Source organism: Globicephala melas, chromosome 2 (assembly GCF_963455315.2).
Source record: "Globicephala melas chromosome 2, mGloMel1.2, whole genome shotgun sequence".
Lineage (NCBI taxonomy): Eukaryota > Metazoa > Chordata > Mammalia > Artiodactyla > Delphinidae > Globicephala > Globicephala melas.
The window spans coordinates 73,228,480-73,244,559 of record NC_083315.2 but is presented as its reverse complement, the minus strand read 5'-3'; the positions used below and the strand labels follow the sequence as shown (position 1 = coordinate 73,244,559).

Genomic DNA, 16,080 nt, shown 5'->3' with positions numbered 1-16,080 from the left:
CTTACTTTGCAAACCTTTCATTGGCTAGAATTCTGCTTGAAAACCAAACAGATCTTTATTTAGTGCATTTTTTTTCTTGTTGTACTTTATCATAAGTGGCTAAAAAAGACCACTGGCATCTTCAGCATTCTGCCTGGAAATCTCCTTGACTAGATCCACAAGTTCATTAGGCACATTTTCTTATCACTCATGTTACCACAGGCAACAGTAATGTTAAACATTCTGCCAATACATAACCTGGGTTGCCTTTTCTCCAGCCTTCTGTAGCAATTTCCTTACCACTTTTCCAACTTCCACTAACAGTCTTCTCTCTGGTTACTGTCTGCAAGTAAAGTCAATGTCATATATTTTAGGTTTTTGTTATAGCAACACTCCCACATCCACATACTAACTTCTGTTTCAGTGACCTATTACTAGGAAATAAACCACCTCCAAATCTTAGAAACTTCTTAAAACCACCACTGACGTATTTGTTCATGATTCCACACAGGGCAGAGTTCATGGAGTCAGTGCATATCTGGTCTATCTATTTAGCGTTGTCTAGGGAGACTCAAATGAGCTGGAAGATCCACAAGGGCCTCCCTCCAGCAGGGTAGTTACTGATCTTCAAGAGTGAAAGTGGAAGCTGACGGGCCCAGAAGTGGAACAGTGCCACTTCCGCTGCATCCCATTGATTAAGGGAAGTCATACAACCCAGATTCAAGGGAAGGGGAAATAGATTCCACCTCTTCATAAAGGGAGAGACATTATGTTTACATGAGTGGAAGGAGTTGTTGGCAACCACATCTGTAGACAATCTATCACAATCCTTAAACTAGTAAGTGGCAGAACTGAGGGTAGAATACATTTGTCTGCCTTTCAATCCACTGTTTTTTCCATTACACCATCTCTCTCACATACCACCATTGCTTCAGGGAGACACAGGCTGTCTCCAAGTCCCCTACATTATATGGCTTAGAGTCTCACCAACCATAAAGCTGTTATTACCTTGAGCCTTGTTATATGCAATCAGTATATGATAATGTATTATATTTGAAGACGTGGCCAGAAGAGGAAAAAGATTTATCTGGAAAACCCAACATCCAAATAATAGGAGTTCTAGAAAGAAAAATAGACAAAATGGAGGGGAGAAAATCACGAAGAAATAACTGAAGACCATTTTCTAGAACTGAAGGCTGAGTCTTTAGATTGAAAAAGCTACAAGAAATGGAAAAACAAACCCAAGGCACATTAACATGAAATTTCAGAACACTGGATGGGGCCAGGGAGAAATTCCTAAAAGATTCCAGAGAGATTAAAAAAATAAGTCATATATGAAAGGTAAGAAAGGAGAATGTCATGATAAGACTCAGATCTTAGTTTCCAAATACTATTCCCCAGTAAATGGTCCAGTTCTTAGAGAAATGGCTGGTTCCAGAGGTGGGACAGAGAGAAAATACATGATGGGCTTTGAGCTAAATGACTTATGGGAACATATCAAAAAGACACAAAAGCCAACTTGAAGGGGTTCTCACTGGTTAAAATTGGGGGCAATGTGAGCATCATATTGAATAATGATAGGAACTGATGATACACATTGAACAGTCTGATAGTAAAACAGAAAATACACAAAGAGGGGACAGAAAAAGCTCTTAATTAGAGAAGAATGCTAACTTATAAATGTATCAGGAAAGATAAATATAAAAAATCATTATTTTGCAACTAGAATTCCATACCCAGCCAAACAATAAATCAAGAATGCATGCATAATTAACAGTTTTCAAAAATGTTGTTTATGCCTATGTGCCCTGTATTAAGTTTCCCAAGGCTGCCGTAACAAGTTACCACAAACCTGGTGGCTTAAAAAACACAAATGTATTCTCTTGCAGTTCTGGAAGCCAGAAGTGTGAAAGTGAGGTATCAGCAGGGCTATACTCCCTCTGGAGGCTCTAAAGCTGAATGCTTCCTTGTCTCTTCCAGCTTCTGGCAGCCCCAGTCATTCTCTGCGACTGTATCACTCCAATCTCTTCCTCCATCTTCACAAGGCCCTTTTCTCTGTTTCTGCATCTCCTCCTCTTCTTTCAGAAGAACACTTCTCATTGGATTTAGGAACAACCTAGATAATCGAGGATAATCTCATCTTGAGATCTGTAACTTGATTACATCTGCAAAGACCCTTTTTCCAAATTAGGAAATACTCACAGATTCTGAGGCTTAGGATGGAGACATAAGCTTTGGGGGGGCCACCATTCATCCCACTATACACCCCGTCTCAGGAGACTTCTGAATGATGTACTTCACCAAAACAAGAGAATAGAGCAAAAACTGGAGCATTGGATCCAGAAAACCAGGGATTCAATGCACAAATAAGTGAACAGAATTCCCAGAATGATGGGGGAGAACTTGGAACAATAGCTGTGCAGCAGGCATACAGAGCAACCAGTCTAAGGAATTCCCTGGCGGTCCAGTGGTTAGGACTCCGTGCTTTCACTGCCGAAGGCCCGGGTTTGATCCCTAGTTGGGGAACTAAGATCCCACAAGCCGTGCAGCACGGCCAAAAAAAGAAAAAAAAAAAAAAAAAAGAAAAGAGCAACCAGTCTAGCTTGGAGAAGAGGACCAAAGGCTCTAGCACAAATGCCTCAGACAGAGTAGGAGGAAGAAATTACCCCAGGTGTTTGAACATACTGAGAAGACATTAACAGCTTCACTGGGTGGCTTAGGAACGAATTTGTGAGCGTGATAAGAAAAACTATTGATATCAAATGAAAAGCTCCAGGAAAACAAAAAAATATTGCAGCATGCTATAAACTGAATGTTTATATCCTCCCCACATTCGTATCTTGAAACCTAACCCTCCATGTGAGGGTATTTAGAGATGGGGCTTTGGGGAAGTGATTAGGCCATGAGAGCAGAACGCTCACAGGATTAGTACTTTTATAAAAGAGGCCAGGAGTAGAGAATGGACTTCAGGACACGGGGAGGGGGAAGGGTAAACTGGGACAAAGTGAGAGAGTGGCATGGACATATATACACTACCAAATGTAAAATAGACAGCTAGTGGGAAGCAGCTGCACAGCACAGGGAGATCAGCTTGGTGCTTTGCAACCACGTAGAGGGGTGGGATAAGGAGGGTGGGAGGGAGACCCAAGAGGGAGGGGATATGGGGAAACACATATGCATATAGCTGATTCACTCTGTTATACAGCAGAAACTAACACAACACTGTAAAGCAATTATACTTCAATAAAGATGTTAAAAAAAAGAGGCCCAGGGAATTCCCTGGGGGTCAAGGGCCCAGGTTCAACCCCTGGTTGGGGAACTAAGATCCCACAAGCCTCGTGGGTCCTCACCAGACCTTGATCTTGGACTTACCTATCTCCAGAACCGTGTGAAATAAATTTCTGTTGCACGTAAGCCACGCAATCTATGGCAGTTTGTTATAGCAGCCCAAATGGACTGAGACGCAACATTATATTCTCCAAAGATGACCACAGTAATATTTCCCATCCCAGATGCTCTTCTAGAATTTTGCCACTTGACCATCAAGAGGAGGAGGGTATGCCCAGTCCCCTTGAATCTCATGACCTGCTGTGACTTATTTGACCAACAGAATGCTGTGTGACTTCTGAGGCTAGATCCTGATTGTATTTCTACCTTGTTTACTTGCGACATTTGCCTTGGAATCCAGCCACCATGCCATGAGGAAGCCCAAGCAGCCTATGGAGACGTTCCAAAGTCTATACCTGACAGCCAGTGCCAACCTGACATCTGTGTGAGCTCTCTTGAAGGTGGACCATGCCAGCTAAATATGAGTGGAGACAAGCCTTTCCCACCAAGCTCTGTCCAAACTGCAAACTAGTGAGCAAAACAAATTATTGTTTTCAGAAACTAAATTTGGAGCTGGTTACTTATGCAGCAATATATAGCTGAAACAGTTGCCATGAGAAGGAAACGTCTGTTTTAGTTTATTGGTTTGGTTTGGTTTGGTTTGGGTTTTTTTGCTCTGAACACCCTTTTTTCTCCTACTTCCTTTGCCTAATACTTGATGTGATGTCTGGAGCTCCCTCGGTTACTGTGGACCTTGAGGAAAACTGGAAGATGGAAACTAGGCACACAAAGGATGGAGATCAAAAAACTTGAGGATGAAGACAAAAGCACAGGGCAAAAAGTCAGGAGGAGGCTGTTTTCCTGACGAATGTGAAACCATCAATTCAATCCTGGACTGCTTTCCTCCAGATTTCTTGTACATGAAAGAAAAAATAAATTTCTACCTTATTTAAAGTACTTACATCCAGTCTCTGTTACTAACAAATAAGCTTAACTCTGATTTATATAGAATTGATATAGAATTCTTGTGTAAATATGTGACTTTTAGAACTATTCACCTATATAACTTAGCTGAAGATAAATATTAAAAGAGGAGGGAAGATGGAAGGGAGGGAGGTAGAGAGGAAGAAAGGAAGGAAGGGAAGGAGGGAAGGAAGGAAGGAAGAGAGGGAGGGAAGAAGGTAGAGGAGAATCAGAGAGACTGAGTCCATGAACGAGAGTGGGGCTTGGAGTGAACCAGTTCTGGCATCTTGTTCTGTTTCTGTTTTTTTTTAAATAAATTTATTTATTTATTTTTGGCTGCGTTGGGTCTTTGTTGCTGCGTGCGGGCTTTCTCTAGTTGCGGTGAGTGGGGGCTACTCTTCGTTGCGGTGTGCGGGCTTCTCATTGTGGTGGCTTCTCTTGTTGCGGAACACAAGCTCTAGGCGTGCGGGCTTCAGTAGTTGTGACATGCGGGCTTCAGTAGTCGTGGTGCATGGGCTCTAGAGTGCAGGCTCAGTAGTTGTGGCTCACGGGCTTAGTTGCTCTGCAGCATGTGGGATCTTCCCGGACCAGGGCTCGAACTGGTGTCCCCTGCACTGGCAGGTGGATTCTTAACCACTGCGCCACCAGGGAAGTCCCTCTGCTTCTTTAACAACCGCAGTTTTCTCATTTGTGATACTGCAGGACAAATGTAAAGATTAGACAAAGTATAAAAAGTGCCTGGTGTATTGTAGGTGTTGAAAAAACAGTGGCTATTTCATTGGCTTTTTGAGTTCTTTCAGCATCTAGCTCTGCTGAACTCATGGTACGGTTTCAATACACACTTGTTGAATAAAGGTATCATGACCCAAACCACACAGAGTACTCTGTGTGGTCAAACCACAATTTGTTTTGTTTTCAGATATTTTCAGGGAAATGTCTGCAGTGACTTCAACCTCTCTTTCCCAGCTGTAACATATACTTTTGGTCTCAATTCATTCTCTACAAGGCATCCAGAATATCTTTCTATGAAATAGTTCTGATTACATGACCCCTCTCTGGAAACCCTTCTTGGTAGGTAGGGTCTGACTGACCTGACAGCCAATTGCCCACATCTTTCCCTTCACTCCCACCTTGCACCACTGCCAATCATACTCACGCCTCCATATGCCTTTCTCCACGCTGCTTCCCTGCCTGGAATGCCCTTTCCCACCTTCCTTAATAGTGAGTTTCTCCTCGTCTTTCAATCATCAGAGCAAATATTATTTTCTCATGAAGGAAAACCTTCCCCAAGCCCTGCAGGCAGATTTGGTGCTAATCTGTTTCTCTTGACGTTTTTAATGTCCTTCTCCTCTCTCAGTTATCACCTTGCATCGTTATTCTTTTATTTGTTGGTCTCTGCAACTAGGCAGGAGCCCCTGGAGGACAGGCATTTGGTTGTTACTGGTTGTGCCCACACTCTTACCCAGTACCTCTTACTACTGGATTTCTCTCCATAAAACATTACCTTGTCCTTATTCATACTTAAACTTACCTGGCAAAAACTAAAAGGCTGATAGTATCCAGTGTGGTTGGAAATGGCTGAAATGGAAATGCTTATATGTTATCGGTGAGAAGGCAATTTAGCGGTATCTATCAATATTTAAAATGTTCATACCCTTCGATTCAGTGATTTTGCTTCAAGAAAGCTATCCTGAAAAGGGTGTCATACATGACCACAACATATGTGTATAGGATTTTTATTGTAGCGTTATAAGGTTGATATGCCCTAAGTGCCCATCAGTGAGGCTATTACCGACTGAAGCTAGATCAGTATGGACAGTTTTCAAAAATATAGAGTAAAACAGAAGAGAAAGCAGAATGTGAGTGTAAACCTGTGTCTGTTGGCATGCTAAGTTATTACAATACTGATATATAAAACATTATGAAAACAGATCTGGCTACACATATCCACCTTATCATGATCACTCTTATATTAAATTGCTGAGATATTGGGATGCTTCCTGAGCCATCAGAGTAGCATCTTAGGTCTTACCTCAGTACATTTTGTTGCATTTTTATGGTTTGGCAAGTCAGAGGATAAATATTTCAAACTCTCTCAGCCTCTATCATTCCTTCAAGCAGCATTTTCCACAACATATATACAAATATTACTTAGGTGCTAAGTGTCTGGAAAAATCCTAATTCTGTAATAAAAAATATATCTCTTAGCCATAAGAGTTTGCTTAAAATAGGACAGTATTTTTCATAAAATAAAATGTTTAGTGAGTATGAAAACACACATAAAGATAACTATACTTCAAATGTTTTCATCTTTATTAAATGTCTACTAGATACATTTTGAGTGTTTCAATATTTTTATACTTTAAAGACCTTACAACTCCTGAGTTAAAAAAAGTCAATTAGACTAATAATACTAATTTGACTCTAGTTTTAAGTTAATAGCTATATATGTACATTTACATATTTATATATCTGTGTAGGTGTATAAAAGTGTATATACACACACATGCAAATATATGGAAGGATATAGACCAAGCTGATATTGATTAGCTCTTGGGAAAGAAAATTGGTGTGTATGTGTAAAGGAGAATGCTCACCTTTTATACACTTCTTTATATTATTTGATTTTTGTTAACAATGAATACATATTACTTCTATAATTTTAAACATAGATGAAAAAAGAAATAGTGAAAAGAGGGCTTCCATCTTACACACTAAGATTATAACAGCTTGTGGCAGGCTCTGGGGAAAACTTCAATCTTCTTAATGGTATTTTTTCAAATATATTCAAGAAAATACAATTAAAAAACTATAGAGTAAAAGTTGGATATCACAGCACCCTCTGCAGAAAACACTCAATACAGTAAAATTTCATTTGATTTTTTTTAAACCAACATTTCTTTTTTTTTTTCTGGCCACGCCGCATGGCACATCAGATCTTAGTTCCCTGACCAGGATCGAACCTGTGCCCCCCACAGTGGAAGTGCAGAGTCTTAACCACTGGACCTCCAGGGAAGTCCCTCATTTGATTTTGATTCCTCGAATCATAATTTATGATAATATAACTTAGGTAGGGCCAAAGCTTACACAGTTCATATACTATCTAGAAAAAATAAAAAGGTTTGCTAAGCAAGATAATATAATAAATAAGATACCTCGTGGCATGAGGTTTATGGGAAGGGTAGAATAGACTTCTTTATTCACGTAACCTTTGTCTTATTTGCAGTACTTCTTTATCCCATGGCACTATGGCTGTTTACGTACCAGGCTGTACCATTAGACAGGGAGCTCCCTGTTCGTCTTTGCAACTCCAGCACCTCGCCCAGTGTGGGCCCATGACAGGCTCTGCATCTTTAAAGACCTGACTTTGCTGGACTGTACTCTATCGCTGAGTCCTGTGCTAGTCATCATCAACCCCAGGAAGCAGAGGTTTTGGTCTGAGATCCTATCCTAATTGACTTTACTTGGACAAATTACCCAGGATCTATGATTCTGTTTCTTATCTGGAAAATGAGGGGCTTTGACTAGAAAATCTTCAAATTCTCTTTTAGCTCTAAAACTCAACCCTTAATATTCAAATGTAACTGATTTAGGCACATTAATGTCTATAGGCACATGGATGTTACTAAACGTAAACAGGTCTTATCTACTCATTAAAACAGACCCAACAGGGCTTCCCTGGTGGCGCAGTGGTTAGGAGTCCGCCTGCCGATGCAGGGGACACGAGTTCGTGCCCCTGTCCGGGAAGGTCCCACATGCCGCGGAGCGGCTGGGCCCATGAGCCATGGCCGCTGAACCTGCGTGTCGTCCAGAGCCTGTGCCCCTCGAGTACTGCAAAAGACAAACAAACAAACAAACAAACAGACCCAACAGGACTTCTAAATGGAAATACGTTGAATAACAAAATTATATCTCTTTGCAAGGAGATCAATAGATTATTTTTATTAAATACAACTGGCCAACTTCTTTCTCTGCATTCCATTTTTGTAGTTGGGAAGAATACCCCTTGCATAACTGAATATATCCATATAAAGTTGTTGTTTTCATTCAGAGTCTTTGGGTCATGAGACCCTAACATGTTTTTAGTCCCTAAGTTATTCAATGTATAGCTGTGACTGAAAAAATCACTTTAAAGTAAAATAAGTCTGTTAGAATATTATCAAAATAAAATAACAGGCAACTGTTGAATATCTCTAATGTTGCAAAGGAATTTAGATTTCTAATAATGTGAACCTGTGATAACATACTCAGATAACTAGATATGGGGATTTACATTGGGGATATACAGATGCTATCAGCATTGATAAGGCTCAAAGAGTCCTCCCCATTTTGTAAGGGGACATTGGCAAAGAGCAAGCAGTATGAAGCCGGTTCTGCAACCCAAGAGGCCAAAGTTGGAGCAGGGATGCTATGGGTCATCAAAAGTTGGGGGAGAGCTAAGCTAGGTATCAAGGGGGAAGGTGAGGACACTATGATTTGTTAAAAATTTCAAAGGACAAGGGCAAAGTCTGAACAGGAGATAAGGCCAAGGTTCTGCAGCTGGAACGACACAGAAGAAGTAGGAGGAGATCAAGAAGCATGGTAGACAGGCTGCAGGTGAGGCTGAAGTGGCATCCACTTGCCTCTGTGGCCCAAGCTCATGTGATACCTGGGGGTCAGTCTTGGTTAACATGAAGAGCAGACACGGATGCTGAACTGTCTCTGCCATTGCTTCAGCCAACAATGCAAAAAAGGAGAACAAGAAGGAGGAGAAGAGGAGGACGATGACCGTGGAAGAGAGCATTGTGAGGGAGGATACTGTGCGACTGTGACACAGAGAGAAAGGGACTGACAGTCTGTACTCCTGACCTAGGCATACCTATCATCTCTTATCATCTCCACCTTAGTCTCTGCATCTGGGAACTAGGCATTTTAGCCCAGATCTTCTGTGAGGCTTTTGCCAGCTCTTAAATTTATAAGACCTTGCTAAAAACAGAGTTTCAAATTCTGTAAGACTCCATTAAAACAATCACTGAAAGATTCATAATCCGACTTTATTATTCAGGCAGTAGAATTTTGGTTCAACGCCTCAACACTTTGGCATCTGGTTTTCCTGGGGCCCTTGATAAGAATTCCTGATTGCTTTCTAACAGGGTGGCTCTCAGGACTGTGTTAGAAGCAAAAGGCAAACAGATGGGTGAGCTGCTCTAATCAGCTCTAGTTGCAGTTTTTTCCTTTTGTCTTTTCAAATGAGAAGTTAGTCTTCCCCAAATCCCAACGCTCCACTCCCTAATTTGGAGATAAACCAGATGATTTCACTGGTCTTTTCCCTTCTCTGGTTTCTATGACTCATCAACTACAGCAACCAGGGTGGGGTTAAAAAAAACAACCCTAATATTCAGGTTATGCCACAGCTCAAAAGGAAGGAATCTAAGAAAAGCTGTTAAGATTGTAAAACAATGAAAAAAAAATATGACTCACAACACTCCTAACTTGTTAATCTTTCCCAGGAGGTTTCCCTATATCCGGTGCCCCCATCTTTTCTCTTTAATTATCAATTACATGAATGTTTTGTTTATTGTTTTACACATATTTTTCTATGAAATTAGTAAAATGCTTAATCTAGTATAGATAGAAGCCTACTTGATTTTGATCACTCATGTCCCTGAGAAAGCTACCAGTATCTATCTGACTATAGAAATCAGGGTAAATTCATTTAATTTAACCAACATTGAGCATCCACTATACACCAGGTACTAGGGTAAGACTGCATAGCAGATGTGTAATAGGAGAAAACACATTAACTCTAACTTCAAGATCTGGTGGAGGTAAATGAGTAATTGTAATTTAACAAATGTATCAGAAATTAAATCAAAATGCTAGGGGAGCCCAGCAGCAGTTAACCCTTAGAGGAAGGAAGTAAGACAGTCCCTCTTGGTCAATGCATTCACAGTTACTCATAGCTATTTGAAGTCATTGTGCAATCATAAAACAGGAAATGTACCATATACCAAAGTATTCCATATCCATGGGAGGCGTCAATGTAGAGAGATGTGGCTGTTAGTTTTTAAAAATTTCATTCCAGGGACTTCCCTGGTGGCGCAGTGGTTAAGAATCCGCCTGCCAATGCAGGGGACACGGGTTCGAACCCTGGTCCAGGAAGATCCCACATGCCGTGCAGCAACTAAGCCCGAGCGCCACAACTACTGAGCCTGTGCTCTAGAGCCCGCAAGCCACAACTACTGAGCCCACGTGCCACAACTACTGAAGCCCGCGCACCTAGAGCCCATGCTCTACAACAAGAGAAGCCACCGCAATGAGAAGCCCACACACTGCAACAGAGTAGCCCCCATTCACCGCAACTAGACAAAGCCCGTGCACAGCAACGAAGACCCAATGCAGCCAAAAATAAATAAATAAAATTAATTAATTTAAAAAAAAAGAAAAAAAATTCATTCAATTATAAAAACTGGTAAAGAGGATTAGTCACTGGAGAAGGTGTATATTTATTTAATGGCAACATTGTCTAAACTGTGGAAATATTTTTGGAAATTCTCCACTTAAGTATTTCCCTCAGAGCCTAAGGCAAATCCTGGTCACTTGGGAGGAGTTTTGAGGAACAGCTAAAGGACACTCTGAGACAAGGTCCATGACTAAGAGAGCAAAAAATAGCAGGAGGAGAGAATACCTCCAACTAGGATTAAAAACACATGAAGGCGTGATCGGGTCCTCGTTTGATTACATGGTTCAATGGACTCAGTAGTACTTTTTTTCTAGTTTTAAGGAAATTTGATTGTTCTGATATGAGGTCTGAAGTGGATATCTATCAGCCCAATAAAGTTTTCAGAGTTCCTGAGATGCTAAATATTCAAAATTATGTAATACTATTTAAAAGTAATGTTTTTGGTGAAAAATGTCCAAAAATATACTGGATTGAGGTGGAATCTTCAATAATGACACATCTATGGATGAGGTACTTATATAACAAAAAAGATTCTCAAAAACCCAATACTCCCATGGGCAAGGGAATAGCCAAGTTTGCTGCAGTTTCCAGTGAATGACATCAGCCTCCTGTAAGTCTCCAGCAAAATGAATTCAGTTAATACCATCAGTCCCTTTCCCCTTCCAGAGCCAGTGGTATGCATGTGGGCATTCTGGAGAGCTGGAACAAACCTAGACAGAACCCCAGAGGAAAAGGAAAAGGCACAGAGTTGGTGGATACAGAGCTGCCCCAGAGACCTCTACCAGCCAGTTCTCACAAAGGTTGACTACTCTCCTGGAGCTGCAGTTATTCTTCCTTCATAAACAGAAATCATTTCTCAGAATTGTTAACATTGCTTTTGCTAGTCTTTTAACAAGTTGGTCTATTTATAAGTTAGGAACATAAAAAAAAGAATCATCCACCTTGTATTGTTAAAAAAAAAAATACATGAAGCATGAACACACTTGATACCAAACTGAAAAGGAATGGGGGGCGGGGGCATGTCCTGAGACCCACATGGGTTAGCAATGTTGGTCTCCATATTATTATTAAGTTTTAACGGGTTAAGGTCAATTTTCTCTCTCAAGGCTGTAGTATCCATTTTAAACGTTTAAACATTAACATAAATATCACGTAAACATTGAAACGTTCTGGGGAGGAGGTCATGCTGTGATTTACACAGATTCTCAAGTCCCTGAGGGAGGGCAACTTGGGCTTCAATTTGGGCACTGCTGCTTGCCTCACTTTCTTTTTCTTTCCTAGACTCCAGACTCCAAGCTTTAAAAGGTTAGGAGAGTCCAGCTAGGTAAAAGTAACATTTAAAGAGTTAACCATCCTTTATTAAGCGACCTTCTTGAGAGGATACTACCTTTTTTTTTTTTTTTTGCAGATTTAGAATCCACTTCCAAGTGATACAACTGGAATTTGATTCCCCAAAGAACAACTTTTGTAAAGGAACCCTTATCCCATTTAGCTTTGAGCCCTAGAGGAAGGAGAGGCATCTGACTTACCTTGTGTGAGGATCTGTAGTACTTATTATCCATTTCTGACGTGTCCAACTCCAGTAGATTTAAGATCTGCACCTTCTATCTCATTGGCTCGGCCACATTCTCACAAATCTGGCAGGCATATTTGGTACTGCAGAAACAAAAGTGAACAGACTGCCGATTAACGTTGATCACCATAACCTCAGGTTTAGACTGAAAAATAGCCTCCCTTGATTCCCCCACCCTCAGGCTTCCCTACTGTCCATTCTGCCTCCCAATCTATCTGACATATTACTGCCATACTTTCCATTATAGAAGTTTAATCATGTTGCCCATCTCGACCGCCACCCTCATTAAAAAGCTTTTGATTACTCCCCATCTCAAGACAATACCCTCTGTTTCTGAGAAGGCACTCTAAGTTCTCCCAAGTACACTTTCTTAGGTTCCTTTTGGTCTCTTCACCGTAGTTACCCTGGGCGGGCCTTAGGCACCCTGGATATCCTGCCATTACAACATGCTGTGCATGTTTCTATCTCTGCAGCATAGATCATACTTTGTCCCTAAGCTTGAAATTTCCCTTCCAGTCTGACAAACTCCTTTCAAGTTTTAACTCAAGTGACATCTCCAATTGATGTGATCTGACAATTCTTCACATTTATACAGTGACTTGCAGTTTGAAAAGAACTTTTATATCCATTATTTATTGGAAGGCATCAAATTCTGGATTTTACAGTCGAAAAGACCCAGGCTCAAAGAGGGGAGAGATACAGCCTTAGCAAATGGTGGAGTTGAGACTAACTCAGTGCTCTCTGCTACCCCCTCATCGCTTGCCTCTTCCAACAAACTCTGGACTGGCTGCTTCTAAGACTCAGTCTCTCTTACCTCTCCAAGTTGCAGCTGACAGTCTTTAACATTCTGAAGATTTCCCCAACTGCTGGACGTGAATTAACTCTAGCAGGGGCTCCTGGTAGGCAGAAGGCTTGGCTGACAGCAAACTCAGCACTCCCTCATATGCAAAATGACACTTTGGCCTTAGGCACTTAGTAAGGTACACAGTCCTTGCTCCTTAAGAGTAAAAGTTTTCAGGCACTAGAGTGTAGCATTAAAAAAAGCCAAACTGAATTAGGGACTGACCTACCACTTTATTAGCTTCCCAACATACACACATATACAAAGACATTCAAGCCTGATGCACTGTGATTTCAGTCTCCCTCACCCTCTTCCTGAACTCAAAAGAACTCATTGTATAATTGGACAGAGACTATTTCCAGCTGCCCACTGCGGCACTTGGGAAACGATAATTTGCATCACTTTTAGTGGGGCAGAGGGCAGATAATATACTTGTAAAATGTATTCAATTATTTATTTTTCACATTAGTAAAACTGCTGTTTGCATATTGTTGGGACCCAAGACTAGCTGAACATAAAACACAAACTCCATAAAATACATTCTATTTCTTAGTTTTATAGAAATGTTAACTTTCTCATTCAATTAAACAAAGAGATTGTAATCACTTTATTACCTATTTCGGACTCATTTCTCACTTTCAGTTGAAAACTTTCAGGAGTAAATTTAAATATTGTCTCATGGAGGATGATGCAGTCAGTAAGACTGTTCCTGGACACAACATCCTATTTATTTGCAGTCCTATCTAACAGGCTAAAATCAAAATACCTTCCTTACAGTTTAGTTTCTGCAGTCTAAGTTGGGCAGAATTTTGTTGAAAGAGCAGTTTGCAAACTGGGGAGGAGCTGAGTTTACTTGGCATTCACACAACCCCAGAGCTGTGGAGCAGGCTTCTTTTCAGCATGCCGGTGACTGGACAAGGGTCTCACTCTTTGACAAGGGAAGTTTGTTGTTTTTTGTTTTTCTGCCGCAGAAAGAATCACAGATTACATATTCATGTCCAAACAAGTTTTGGGTGCTAGATAGAATGTTTTTAAGAGGTTTTAAATACAGTGTCTTCCAAATTGTTAAATCTAACCTGAATTTATACTTACCTTGTTGCTCTTAAATGACATATAGTAACATTGTGAGCTAGACAGTATTGTAAAAATGTATCCAAAACATGGAACTTCAGTCTTTCTGGATAGGTGACTGGCATGGCCTTTAATAAGCACAAGTTTTTATTTTTATTATGTATTTATTGCTTGCTTGCTTGCTTGTGTGATCTTAGTTCCCCGACCAGGGATCGAACCTGGGCCCTCAGCAGTGAAAGTGCAGTCCTAACCACTGGACCACCAAGGGTTTCCCTAAATACAAGTTTTTAAATTTCTTTTCTTGTGCAGGGCTCATAGCTGCCCATAGACTTGCCCTTATGAGTAAGGGATCTAAAACTGAGTTAGAGACAACTTAGCCGCATACTGGTATATGGCGAGGTATCAGCACAATTTAGGTGTTGATGCAGCATCTGGAGGCTGCCTCGCCCTGTGCTTGGTCTTGGGTTAGACACACAGCTGTATAAAAACATAATTGTTGCCTGTGAGGAGCTTACGGTCTGTTTAGGGACTTTTGCAAAATACTTGAAAGAGAATAATATAGGTAACAGCTGAGATTCAAAATTTGTGGTATTATAATAAGTACAGTAGGAATTTAAAGCAGAAAAGTTTTGTTTTTAGGGTTTTGAACTGTAAGGAAAATTTCATGCCCGGGACCCTAAAAACAGGAGTGCCTGATTCCCCCACCACTTCATTTAGATTCTTCTGTCTTTCTGCCTGATTGATTATTCAATCTAAAAGACTTTTCTCTTCAGTCTTCATCCTCCTTGACCTTCCTATAATACCTGACACTGAACAATACATTTTTCACAAACTTTTCTTTGTTTTTAATTAATTAATTTTCTATTTATTTCTGGCTGTGTTGGGTCTTTGTTGCTTCATGTGGGCTTTCTCTAGTTGCGGTGAGCGGGGGCTACTCTTTGTTGCAGTGCACAGGCTTCTCATTGCGGTGGCTTCTCTTGTTGCAGAGCACGGGCTGTAGGTGCATGGACTTCAGTAGTTAGGGCACACGGGCTCAGTAGTTGTGGCGTGCAGGCTTCAGTAGTTGTGGCCCACGAGCTCTAGAGCACAGGCTCAGTAGTTGTAGTGCCCAGGCTTAGTTGCTCCGCGGCATGTGGGATCTTCCCGGACCAGGGCTTGAACCCGTGTCCCCTGCATTGGCAGGCGGATTCTTAACCACTGCGCTACCAGGGTAGTCCCTTCACAAACTTTCTATTCTGAAATAATCTCAAATTTATAAAGAAGTTGTAGAAATAGTACATATAGCTCCTATATACCTTTCACCAAGCCACTCTGTTAACGTTTCTCTGCCCAAGTCCTCCAATTTGAGACTAAGTTGTAGACGTGATGTTCCATTACCAATTTTTACTTCAGTGTTTATTTCCTAAGTACAAGGCATGCTCTAACATAACCACAGCAAAGGAAATTAACATAGATACATTACTACCATGTAATCTACAAACTCCAAGTTTTGCTGGTTGTTCCAATAATGTCCTTTACTGGACTATACATACAAACCAGGATTATGAGTCCCATTAACTTAGTCTTTAAGTAAAACAGTCCCCCAGTGTTTCTCTGTCTTTCATGATCCTGTCAGTTTTGAAGATTGCTGACCAATTACTTTACAGACTATGCCTTTGTGTTTCTCTGGTATTTCCTTATAACTTACGCATATTTGGCAGGAACATACCACAAAGGGATGCTGTGTTCTTCTTCATGCATACCTAGAAACACACATTGTTAATTTGTCTCATTATTGGTGATATCAACTTTAGTTACTTGGTTAAAATAGTTTCTGCCAGGTTTCTTCAGCATTAACTAATAAGCATGTTATACTTATTAATAATAATAACTATCTGGCAGTGA

At 40.7% G+C, this 16,080-nt stretch overlaps 1 protein-coding gene across 4 annotated transcripts in view; it reads right to left on the bottom strand.

Annotated features, from left to right (window-relative positions):
• Positions 1-6: 6 nt before the first annotated feature.
• The window catches only part of ICE2 (interactor of little elongation complex ELL subunit 2), an 89,317-nt gene continuing 73,243 nt past the window's right edge, over positions 7-16,080 (bottom strand). For 2 of the 4 annotated variants that reach the window (XR_009562981.1, XR_009562982.1), the window contains exons 19-23: positions 13,099-13,305; positions 12,241-12,367; positions 1,832-8,100; positions 988-1,098; positions 7-322 (exon numbers count right to left, since the gene is read on the bottom strand). The gene's annotated coding sequence lies outside the window, so the exon portion shown is untranslated. Of the gene's footprint in view, positions 323-987; positions 1,099-1,831; positions 8,101-12,240; positions 12,368-13,098; positions 15,939-16,080 lie in introns of all 4 variants that reach the window. The other 2 variants (XR_009562979.1, XR_009562983.1) reach the window with 2 other exon arrangements.